Source organism: Ambystoma mexicanum, chromosome 10 (genome assembly GCF_040938575.1).
Source record: "Ambystoma mexicanum isolate Mex_15411 chromosome 10, UKY_AmexF1_1, whole genome shotgun sequence".
Classification (NCBI taxonomy): domain Eukaryota; kingdom Metazoa; phylum Chordata; class Amphibia; order Caudata; family Ambystomatidae; genus Ambystoma; species Ambystoma mexicanum.
Genome location: NC_090932.1, coordinates 1,072,085,754 through 1,072,096,900, shown reverse-complemented (window position 1 = coordinate 1,072,096,900; position 11,147 = coordinate 1,072,085,754). Strand labels below are relative to the sequence as shown.

Below are 11,147 nucleotides of genomic sequence, written 5' to 3'. Positions count from 1 at the left end.
CCTGGCCCCTCCCTCTCTCGGTGGCTGAGCCCACCCTCCCTCCCTCTCTCGGTTGGCTGAGCCACATCCCTCCCTCCCTCTCTCGGTTGGCTGCTCCCACACTCCCTCCTCCCTCCCTCTCTCGGTTGGCTGCCTCCCCACTCCCTCCCTCCCTCCCTCGGTTGGCTGCTCCCACACTCCCTCCCTTCCTCCCTCCCTCCCTCGGTTGGCTGCTCCCTCCCTCCCTCTCTCCCTCCCTTGGCTGCTCCCATCCTCCCTCCCTCTCTCCCTCCCTTGGCTGCTCCCACCCTCCCTCCCTCTCTCCCTCCCTTGGCTGCTCCCACCCTCCCTCCCTCTCTCCCTCCCTTGGCTGCTCCCACCCTCCCTCCCTCTCTCCCTCCCTTGGCTGCTCCCACCCTCCCTCCTCTCCCTCCCTCTCTCGGTTGGCTGCTCCCACCCTCCCTCCCTCTCTCGGTTGGCTGCTCCCACCCTCCCTCCCTCTCTCGGTTGGCTGCTCCCACCCTCCCTCCCTCTCTCGGTTGGCTGCTCCCACCCTCCCTCCCTCTCTCGGTTGGCTGCTCCCACCCTCCCTCCCTCTCTCGGTTGGCTGCTCCCACCCTCCCTCCCTCTCTCGGTTGGCTGCTCCCACCCTCCCTCCCTCTCTCGGTTGGCTGCATCCCACCCTCCCTCCCTCTCTCGGTTGGCTGCTCCCACCCTCCCTCCCTCTCTCGGTTGGCTGCTCCCACCCTCCCTCCCTCCCTCTCTCTCTCGGTTGGCTGCTCCCACCCTCCCTCCCTCCCTCTCTCTCGGTTGGCTGCTCCCACCCTCCCTCTCTCCCTCCCTCTCTCCCTCCCTCCCTCTCTCCCTCCCTCCCTCTCTCCCTCCCTCTCTCCCTCCCTCCCTCTCTCCCTCCCTCCTTCTCTCCCTCCCTCTCTCCCTCCCTCTCTCCCTCCCTCCTTCTCTCCCTCCCTCTCTCCCTCCCTCCCTCTCTCCCTCCCTCTCTCCCTCCCTCCCTCTCTGCCTCCCTCTCTCCCTCCCTCCCTCTCTCCCTCTCTCCCTCCCTCCCTCTCTCCCTCCCTCTCTCCCTCCCTCCCTCTCTTCCTCCCTCCCTCTCTCGGTTGGCTGCTCCTCCTCCCTCCCTCCCTCCCTCCCTCTCTCGGTTGGCTGCTCCCTCCCTCCCTCCCTCCCTCTCTCGGTTGGCTGCTCCTCCCTCCCTCCCTCCCTCCCTCCCTCTCTCGGTTGGCTGCTCCCTCCCTCCCTCCCTCCCTCCCTCCCTCTCTCGGTTGGCTGCTCCCTCCCTCCCTCCCTCCCTCCTCTCTCGGTTGGCTGCTCCCACCCTCCCTCCCTCTCTCGGTTGGCTGCTCCCACCCTCCCTCCCTCTCTCGGTTGGCTGCTCCCACCTCCCTCCCTCCCTCTCTCTCTCGGTTGGCTGCTCCCTCCCTCCCTCCCTCCCTCCCTCTCTCTCTCGGTTGGCTGCTCCCTCCCTCCCTCTCTCTCTCGGTTGGCTGCTCCCACCCTCCCTCCCTCTCTCGGTTGGCTGCTCCCACCCTCCCTCCCTCTCTCGGTTGGCTGCTCCACCCTCCCTCCCTCCCTCTCTCGGTTGGCTGCTCCCACCCTCCCTCCCTCCCTCTCTCGGTTGGCTGCTCCCACCCTCCCTCCCTCCCTCTCTCGGTTGGCTGCTCCCACCCTCCCTCTCTCGGTTGGCTGCTCCCACCCTCCCTCTCTCGGTTGGCTGCTCCCACCCTCCCTCTCTCGGTTGGCTGCTCCCACCCTCCCTCTCTCGGTTGGCTGCTCCCACCCTCCCTCCCTCCCTCTCTCTCTCTCGGTTGGCTGCTCCCTCCCTCCTCCCTCCTCTCTCTCGGTTGGCTGCTCCCTCCCTCCCTCTCTCGGTTGGCTGCTCCCTCCCTCCCTCTCTCGGTTGGCTGCTCCCACCCTCCCTCCCTCCCTCCCTCCCTCCCTCTCTCGGTTGGCTGCTCCCACCCTCCCTCCCTCCTCAGTTGGCTGCTCCCACCCTCCCTCCCTCCCTCCCTCAGTTGGCTGCTCCCACCCTCCCTCCCTCCCTCTCTCTCTCAGTTGGCTGCTCCCACCCTCCCTCTCTCCCTCTCTCTCTCTCGGTTGGCTGCTCCCACCCTCCCTCCCTCTCTCTCGGTTGGCTGCTCCCACCCTCCCTCCCTCCCTCTCTCTCTCGGTTGGCTGCTCCCACCCTCCCTCCCTCCCTCTCTCTCTCGGTTGGCTGCTCCCACCCTCCCTCCCTCCCTCTCTCGGTTGGCTGCTCCCTCCCTCTCTCGGTTGGCTGCTCCCTCCCTCCCTCCCTCTCTCGGTTGGCTGCTCCCACCCTCCCTCCCTCCCTTTCTCCCTCCCTCTCTCGGTTGGCTGCTCCCACCCTCCCTCCCTCTCTCGGTTGGCTGCTCCCACCCTCCCTCCCTCTCTCGGTTGGCTGCTCCCACCCTCCCTCCCTCTCTCGGTTGGCTGCTCCCACCCTCCCTCCCTCTCTCGGTTGGCTGCTCCACCCTCCCTCCCTCTCTCGGTTGGCTGCTCCCACCCTCCCTCCCTCTCTCGGTTGGCTGCTCCCACCCTCCCTCCCTCTCTCGGTTGGCTGCTCCCACCCTCCCTCCCTCTCTCGGTTGGCTGCTCCCACCCTCCCTCCCTCTCTCGGTTGGCTGCTCCCACACTCCCTCCCTCCCTCTCTCGGTTGGCTGCTCCCACACTCCCTCCCTCCCTCCCTCTCTCGGTTGGCTGCTCCCACCCTCCCTCCCTCTCTCGGTTGGCTGCTCCCACCCTCCCTCCCTCTCTCGGTTGGCTGCTCCCACCCTCCCTCCCTCCCTCTCTCGGTTGGCTGCTCCCACCCTCCCTCCCTCCCTCTCTCGGTTGGCTGCTCCCACCCTCCCTCCCTCCTCTCTCGGTTGGCTGCTCCCACCCTCCCTCCCTCCCTCCCTCTCTCGGTTGGCTGCTCCCACCCTCCCTCCCTCCCTCCCTCTCTCGGTTGGCTGCTCCCACCCTCCCTCCCTCCCTCTCTCGGTTGGCTGCTCCCTCCCTCCCTCCTTCTCTCTCGGTTGGCTGCTCCCACCCTCCCTCCCTCTCTCGGTTGGCTGCTCCCACCCTCCCTCCCTCTCTCGGTTGGCTGCTCCCACCCTCCCTCCCTCCCTCTCTCGGTTGGCTGCTCCCACCCTCCCTCCCTCTCTCGCTTGGCTGCTCCCACCCTCCCTCCCTCTCTCGCTTGGCTGCTCCCACCCTCCCTCCCTCTCTCGCTTGGCTGCTCCCACCCTCCCTCCCTCTCGCTTGGCTGCTCCCACCCTCCCTCCCTCTCTCGGTTGGCTGCTCCCACCCTCCCTCCCTCTCTCGGTTGGCTGCTCCCACCCTCCCTCCCTCTCTCGGTTGGCTGCTCCCACCCTCCCTCCCTCTCTCGGTTGGCTGCTCCCACCCTCCCTCCCTCCCTCTCTCGGTTGGCTGCTCCCTCCCTCCCTCCCTCTCTCGGTTGGCTGCTCCCACCCTCCCTCCCTCCCTCTCTCGGTTGGCTGCTCCCACCCTCCCTCCCTCTCTCGGTTGGCTGCTCCCACCCTCCCTCCCTCTCTCGGTTGGCTGCTCCCACCCTCCCTCCCTCTCTCGGTGGCTGCTCCCACCCTCCCTCCCTCTCTAGGTTGGCTGCTCCCACCCTCCCTCCCTCTCTAGGTTGGCTGCTCCCACCCTCCCTCCCTCTCTCGGTTGGCTGCTCCCACCCTCCCTCCCTCTCTCGGTTGGCTGCTCCCACCCTCCCTCCTCTCTCGGTTGGCTGCTCCCTCCCCCCTCCCCCCTCTCTCGGTTGGCTGCTCCCACCCTCCCTCCCTCCCTCTCTCGGTTGGCTGCTCCCACCCTCCCTCCCTCCCTCCCTCTCTCGGTTGGCGGCTCCCTCCCTCCCTCTCTCTCTCTCGGTTGGCGGCTCCCTCCCTCCCTCTCTCTCTCTCGGTTGGCGGCTCCTCCCTCCCTCTCTCTCTCTCGGTTGGCGGCTCCCTCCCTCCCTCTCTCTCTCTCGGTTGGCGGCTCCCTCCCTCTCTCTCTCTCTCTCTCTCGGTTGGCGGCTCCCTCCCTCTCTCTCTCTCTCTCTCTCTCTCGGTTGGCGGCTCCCTCCCTCTCTCTCTCTCTCTCTCTCTCTCGGTTGGCGGCTCCCTCCCCTCTCTCTCTCTCTCTCTCTCTCGGTTGGCGGCTCCCTCCCTCCCTCCCTCCCTCTCTCGGTTGGCGGCTCCCTCCCTCCCTCCCTCTCTCTCTCGGTTGGCGGCTCCCTCCCTCTCTCTCTCTCTCTCGGTTGGCGGCTCCCTCCCTCTCTCTCTCTCTCGGTTGGCGGCTCCCTCCCTCCCTCTCTCTCTCTCGGTTGGCGGCTCCCTCCCTCTCTCTCTCTCTCGGTTGGCGGCTCCCTCCCTCTCTCTCTCTCTCTCTCTCTCTCTCTCGGTTGGCGGCTCCCTCCCTCTCTCTCTCTCTCTCTCTCTCTCTCTCGGTTGGCGGCTCCCTCCCTCCCTCTCTCTCTCTCTCTCTCTCGGTTGGCGGCTCCCTCCCTCTCTCTCTCTCTCTCGGTTGGCGGCTCCCTCCCTCTCTCTCTCTCTCTCGGTTGGCGGCTCCCTCCCTCTCTCTCTCTCTCGGTTGGCGGCTCCCTCCCTCCCTCTCTCTCTCTCGGTTGGCGGCTCCCTCCCTCTCTCTCTCTCTCGGTTGGCGGCTCCCTCCCTCTCTCTCTCTCTCTCTCTCTCTCTCTCGGTTGGCGGCTCCCTCCCTCTCTCTCTCTCTCTCTCTCTCTCTCGGTTGGCGGCTCCCTCCCTCTCTCTCTCTCTCTCTCTCGGTTGGCGGCTCCCTCCCTCTCTCTCTCTCTCTCTCTCGGTTGGCGGCTCCCTCCCTCTCTCTCTCTCTCTCTCTCGGTTGGCGGCTCCCTCCCTCTCCCTCTCTCTCTCTCTCGGTTGGCGGCTCCCTCCTCCCTCTCTCTCTCTCTCGGTTGGCGGCTCCCTCCCTCCCTCTCTCTCTCTCGGTTGGCGGCTCCCTCCCTCTCTCTCTCTCTCTCGGTTGGCGGCTCCCTCCCTCTCTCTCTCTCTCTCTCTCTCGGTTGGCGGCTCCCTCCCTCTCTCTCTCTCCCTCGGTTGGCGGCTCCCTCCCTCTCTCTCTCTCTCTCTCGGTTGGCGGCTCCCTCCCTCTCTCTCTCTCTCGGTTGGCGGCTCCCTCCCTCTCTCTCTCTCTCTCGGTTGGCGGCTCCCTCCCTCTCTCTCTCTCTCTCGGTTGGCGGCTCCCTCCCTCTCTCTCTCTCTCTCGGTTGGCGGCTCCCTCCCTCTCTCTCTCTCTCTCGGTTGGCGGCTCCCTCCCTCTCTCTCTCTCTCTCGGTTGGCGGCTCCCTCCCTCTCTCTCTCTCGGTTGGCGGCTCCCTCCCTCTCTCTCGGTTGGCGGCTCCCTCCCTCCTCTCTCGGTTGGCTGCTCCCTCCCTCCTTCTCTCCCTCCCTCCCTCTCTCGGTCAGCCGCTCCCTCCCTCCTTCCTTCTCTTGGTCAGCTGCTCCCTCCCTCCTTCCTCTCTCTCTCGGTCTGCTGCTCCCTCCCTCTCTCTCTCGGTCGGCCGCTCCCTCCCTCTCTCGGTGGGCTCCTCCCCTCCCTCTCTCGGTGGGCTCCTCCCCTCCCTCTCTCGGTCAGCCGCTCCCTCCCTTTTTCGGTCAGCCGCTCCCTCCCTCCCTCCCTTTCTCCCTCTCTCGGTTGGCCGCTCCCTCCCTCCCTCCCTCCCTCTCTCGGCCGCTCCTTCCCTCCCTCTCTTGGTCCACCCCTCCCTCTCTCTCTCCCTCCCTCTCTCTCTCTCGGTCGGCCCCTCCCTCCCTCTCTATCTTGGTCGGCCCCTCCCTACCTCCCTCTCTTGGTCGGCCCCTCCCTCCCTCCCTCTCTTGGCCGGCCCCTCCCTCCCTCCCTCCCTCCCTCTCTTGGTCGGCCCCTCCCTCCCTCCCTCCCTCTCTTGGTCGGCCCCTCCCTCCCTCCCTTGGTCGGCCCCTCCCTCCCTCCCTCTCTTGGTCGGCCCCTCCCTCCCTCTCTTGGTCGGCCCCTCCCTCCCTCTCTTGGTCGGCCCCTCCCTCCCTCTCTTGGTCGGCCCCTCCCTCCCTCCCTCCCTTGGTCAGCCCCTCCCTCCCTCCCTCCCTCTCTTGGTCGGCCCCTCCCTGCCTCCCTCTCTTGGTCGGCCCCTCCATCCCTCCCTCTCTTGGTCGGCCGCTCCCTCCCTCCCTCTCTTGGTCGGCTACTCCCTCCCTCCGTCTCTCGGTTGGCCGCTCCCTCCCTCGGTCAGCTGCTCCCTCCCTCCCTCTCTCGGTTAGCCCCTCCCTCTCTCGGTCAGCCGCTCCCTCCCTCTCTCGGTCGGCCGCTCCCTCCCTCCCTCCCTCTCTTGGTCGGCCGCTCCCTCCCTCCCTCTCTTGGTCGGCCGCTCCCTCCCTCCCTCTCTTGGTCGGCCGCTCCCTCCCTCCCTCTCTTGGTCGGCCGCTCCCTCCCTCTCTTGGTCGGCCGCTCCCTCCCTCTCTTGGTCAGCCGTTTCCTCCCTCCTTCCCTTTCTCGGTCGGCTGCTCCCTCCCTCCCTCTCTCGGTCAGCCGCTCCCTCCCTCCTTCCTTCCTTCTCTTGGTCAGCCGCTCCCTCCCTCCTTCCTTCCTTCTCTTGGTCAGCCGCTCCCTCCCTCCTTCCTTCTCTTGGTCAGCCGCTCCCTCCTTCCTTCTCTTGGTCAGCCGCTCCCTCCCTCCCTCCCTCCCTCGGTTGGCCGCTCCCTCTCTCCCTCCCTCCCTCGGTGGGCTCCTCCCTCCCTCCCTCTCTCGGTGGGCTCCTCCCCTCCCTCTCACAGTCGGCCGGTCCCTCCCTCCCTCTCTCGGTCGGCCCCTCCCTCCCTGCCTCCCTCTCTCGGTCGGCCCCTCCCTCCCTACCTCCCTCTCTCGGTCGGCCCCTCCCTCCCTACCTCTCTCGGTCGGCCCCTCCCTCCCTACCTCTCTCGGTCGGCCCCTCCCTCCCTCTCTCGGTCGGCCCCTCCCTCCCTCCCTCCCTCTCTCGGTCGGCCCCTCCCTCCCTCCCTCTCTCTCTCGGTCGGCCCCTCCCTCCCTCCCTCTCTCTCTCGGTCGGCCCCTCCCTCCCTCCCTCTCTCTCTCGGTCGGCCCCTCCCTCCCTCCCTCTCTCTCTCGGTCGGCCCCTCCCTCCCTCTCTCGGTCGGCCCCTCCCTCCCTCCCTCCCTCTCGGTCGGCCCCTCCCTCCCTCCCTCTCTCGGCCCCTCCCTCCCTCTCGGTCAGCCCCTCCCTCTTTCTCATGGTCGGCCACTCGTTGCCTCCCTCCCTCTCTCTCTGTCGCTCGATGGGCTGCTCCCTCCCTCTCGCTCGCTTGGCGAGCCGCTCCGTCCCTCTCGCTCGCTAAGCCTCTCCCTCTACCTCGCTCGGTGGGCCCCTCCCTCCCTTTCAGTCTCCCCCCCTCTCTCTCTCTCTCTCTTGGCCGCTGCCTCATCTCTCTTTTTCTCTTGGCCTCTGCCTTCTCTCTCTCTCTCTCTCTCTCACTCTCTCTCGGCCGCTGTGTGTTCTCTCTCTCTCTCTCTCTCTCTCTCTCTCTCGGCCGCTGCCTCCTCTCTCTCTCTCTCGGCCGCTGCCTCCTCTCTCTCTCTCTGTCTCTCTGTCTCTTGGCCGCTTGTTCTCTCTCTGTCTCTCGGTAGTTCACTCCCTCTCAAATATTCACTCTCTCTCAGATGCTTGCACTCTGTCTCTCAGACGCTCTCTCTCTTTCTCTCTTTCTCTCTGACGTTCACTCTCTTTTAGATGCTTGCTCTTTCTGTCTCTTGGATGCTTGCTCTCTCTGTCTCTTGGACGCTCGCTCTCTGTCTCGGCCGCTCGCTCTCTCTCTCTTTGTCGCTCGGACACTCGCTCTCTCTCTTTGTCTCTCGGACACTCGCTCTCTCTCTTTGTCTCTCGGACACTCGCTCTCTCTCTGTCGCTCAGACACTCGCTCTCTCTCTGTCGCTCGGACACTCGCTCTCTCTGTCGCTCAGACACTCGCTCTCTCTCTGTTGCTCAGACACTTGCTCTCTCTCTTGGCCGCTTGCTCTCTCTCTCTGCCTCTTGGACGCTCTCTCTGTCTCTCAGTGGCTCTGTCTCTTGGTGGCTCGCTCTCTGTCTCTCGGTGGCTCGCTCTCTGTCTCTCAGTGGCTCGCTCTCTGTCTCTCAGTGGCTCGCTCTCTGTCTCTCGGTGGCTCGCTCTCTGTCTCTCGGCGGCTCGCTCGCTCTCTCTCTCTCTCGGCGGCTCGCTCTCTCTCTGTCTCTCGGCGGCTCGCTCTCTCTCTGTCTCTCGGCGGCTCACTCTCTCTGTCTCTCAGCGGCTCGCTATCTCTCTGTCTCTCGCGGCTTGCTCTCTCTCTCTGTCTCTCGCGGCTTGCTCTCTCTCTCGGCTCTTGCTTTCTCTCTGTGTCTCGGCCACTCGCGTGCTCTCTCTCTCTCTCTCTCTCTCTCTCTCTCTCTCTCTCGCTCACTTTCTCTCTCGGCCTCTCGGAATCTCTCTCGGTCTCCAGTCCACTCGCTCTCTCTCTATCGTTCTGACGCTCGCTCTCTCTGTCGTTCTGACGCTCGCTCTCTCTGTCGTTCTGACGCTCGCTCTCTCTGTCGTTCTGACGCTCGCTCGCTCTCTGTCGTTCTGACGCTCGCTCGCTCTCTGTCGTTCTGACGCTCGCTCGCTCTCTGTCGTTCTGACGCTCGCTCGCTCTCTCTGTCGTTCTGACGCTCGCTCTCTCTCTCTCTCTCTGTTTTTCGGACACTCGCTCTCTCTCTCTGTTTTTCGGACACTCGCTCTCTCTCTCTGTTTTTCGGACACTCGCGCGCTCTCTCTGTTTTTCGGACACTCGCGCGCTCTCTGTTTTTCGGACACTCGCTCTCTCTCTATGTCATTCGGACACTCGCTCTCTCTCTGTCATTCGGACACTCGCTCTCTCTCTGTCGTTCGGACACTCGCTCTCTCTCTGTCGTTCGGACACTCGCGCTCTCTCTGTCGTTCGGACACTCGCTCTCTCTGTCGTTCGGACACTCGCTCTCTCTGTTTTTCGGACACTTGCTCTCTCTCTGTTTTTCGGACACTCGCTCTCTCTCTCTGTTTTTCGGACGCTCGCTCTCTCTCTGTTTTTCGGACGCTCGCTCTCTCTCTGTTTTTTGGACGCTCGCTCTCTCTTTCGTTCGGGCGCTCGCTCGCTCTCTCTGTCGTTCGGACGCTCGCTCGCTCTCTCTGTCGTTCGGACGCTCGCTCGCTCTCTCTGTCGTTCGGACGCTCGCTCGCTCTCTGTCGTTCGGACGCTCGCTCGCTCTCTGTCGTTCGGACGCTCGCTCGCTCTCTGTCGTTCGGACGCTCGCTCGCTCTCTGTCGTTCGGACGCTCGCTCGCTCTCTGTCGTTCGGACGCTCGCTCGCTCTCTGTCGTTCGGACGCTCGCTCGCTCTCTGTCGTTCGGACGCTCGCTCGCTCTCTGTCGTTCGGACGCTCGCTCGCTCTCTGTCGTTCGGACGCTCGCTCGCTCTCTGTCGTTCGGACGCTCGCTCGCTCTCTGTCGTTCGGACGCTCGCTCGCTCTCTGTCGTTCGGACGCTCGCTCGCTCTCTGTCGTTCGGACGCTCGCTCGCTCTCTGTCGTTCGGACGCTCGCTCGCTCTCTGTCGTTCGGACGCTCGCTCGCTCTCTGTCGTTCGGACGCTCGCTCGCTCTCTGTCGTTCGGACGCTCGCTCGCTCTGTCGTTCGGACGCTCGCTCTCTGTCGTTCGGACGCTCGCTCGCTCTCTGTGTCTCTCGGCCGCTTGCTCTCTGTGTCTCTCGGCCGCTTGCTCTCTGTGTCTCTCGGCCGCTTGCTCTCTGTGTCTCTCGGCCGCTTGCTCTCTGTGTCTCTCGGCCGCTCCCCCTCTCTCTCGGCTGCTCCCCCTCTATCTCGTTTGCTCCCCCCTCTCTCTCTCTGTCTCTCGTCTGCTCGCTCTCTCTGTCTCTCGGCTGCTCGTTCTCTCTCAACCATTTGCACTCTTTCTCTCTCTCAGCCTCTCTCTCTCTCTCGGCCACTTGCGCTCTCTCTCTCTCTCTCGGCCACTTGCGCTCTCTCTCTCTCGGCCACTGGCTCTCTCTCCCTCTCGGCCACTCGCTCTCTCTCCCTCTCTCGGCCACTCGCTCTCTCTCCCTCTCTCTCGGCCACTCGCTCTCTCTCCCTCTCTATCGGCCGCTCGCTCTCTCTCCCTCTCTCTCGGCCGCTCGCCCTCTCTCTCTCTCTCTCTGTCTCTCAGCCACTCGCTCTCTCTCTCGGCCACTTGCTCTCTCTCTCGGCCACACGTTCTCTCTCTTTCTCTCGGCCACTCGCGCGCTCTCTCTCTCTCTCTCTCTCTCTCTCTCGCCACTAGCGCTCTCTCTCTCTCCTCTCTCACTTGCTCTCTCTCTCTCTCTTTCTGTAGCTCGGCCGCTCACTCTCTCTCTCTCTCTGTATCTCAGACACTTGTTCTTTCTCTGTCTCTTGGCCATTCACTCGCTCTCTTTCTGTCGCTCGGGCGCTTGCTCTGTGTCTCTCGTCCACTCCCCCTCTCTCTCTCTCGTCCACTCTCACTCTCGTTCGCTCCCCCTCTCTTCCACTCCCTCTCTCTCTTTCTCTTGCTCATCCTCTCTCTCGGTCAGCCTCTCCCTCCCTCCCTCCCTTTCTTGGCCGGCCACTCCCTCCCTCCCTCTCTCGGCCGGCCGCTCCCTCCCTCCCTCTCTCGGCCAGCCGCTCCCTCCCTCCCCTCTCTCGGCCGGCCGCTCCCTCCCTCCCTCGCTCGGCCGCTCCCTCCCTCCCTCTCTCGGCCGGCCGCTCCCTCCCTCCCTCTCTCGCCGGCTGCTCCCTCCCTCCCTCTCTCGCCGGCTGCTCCCTCCCTCCCTCTCTCGCCGGCTGCTCCCTCCCTCTCTCGCCGGCTGCTCCCTCCCTCCCTCTCTCGCCGGCTGCTCCCTCCCTCCCTCTCTCGCCGGCTGCTCCCTCCCTCCCTCTCTCGCCGGCTGCTCCCTCCCTTCCTCCCTCCCTCCCTCCCTCTCTCGCCGGCTGCTCCCTCCCTCCCTCCCTCTCTCGGTCGGCCGCTCCCTCCCTCTCTCGGTCGGCCGCTCCCTCCCTCCCTCCCTCTCTCGGTCGGCCGCTCCCTCCCTCCCTCTCTCGGTCGGCCGCTCCCTCCCTCCCTCCCTCTCTCGGATGGCCG

The 11,147-nt window shown here is 65.7% G+C and overlaps 1 protein-coding gene and 1 pseudogene across 1 annotated transcript in view; one reads left to right on the top strand and one right to left on the bottom strand.

The window, feature by feature from the left end:
- The window catches only part of SLC23A2 (solute carrier family 23 member 2), a 1,453,080-nt gene that overhangs the window by 1,125,294 nt on the left and 316,639 nt on the right, over positions 1 to 11,147 (top strand). The window lies entirely within an intron of this gene.
- On the bottom strand, positions 4,673 to 10,345 carry LOC138492771 (octapeptide-repeat protein T2-like; annotated as a pseudogene).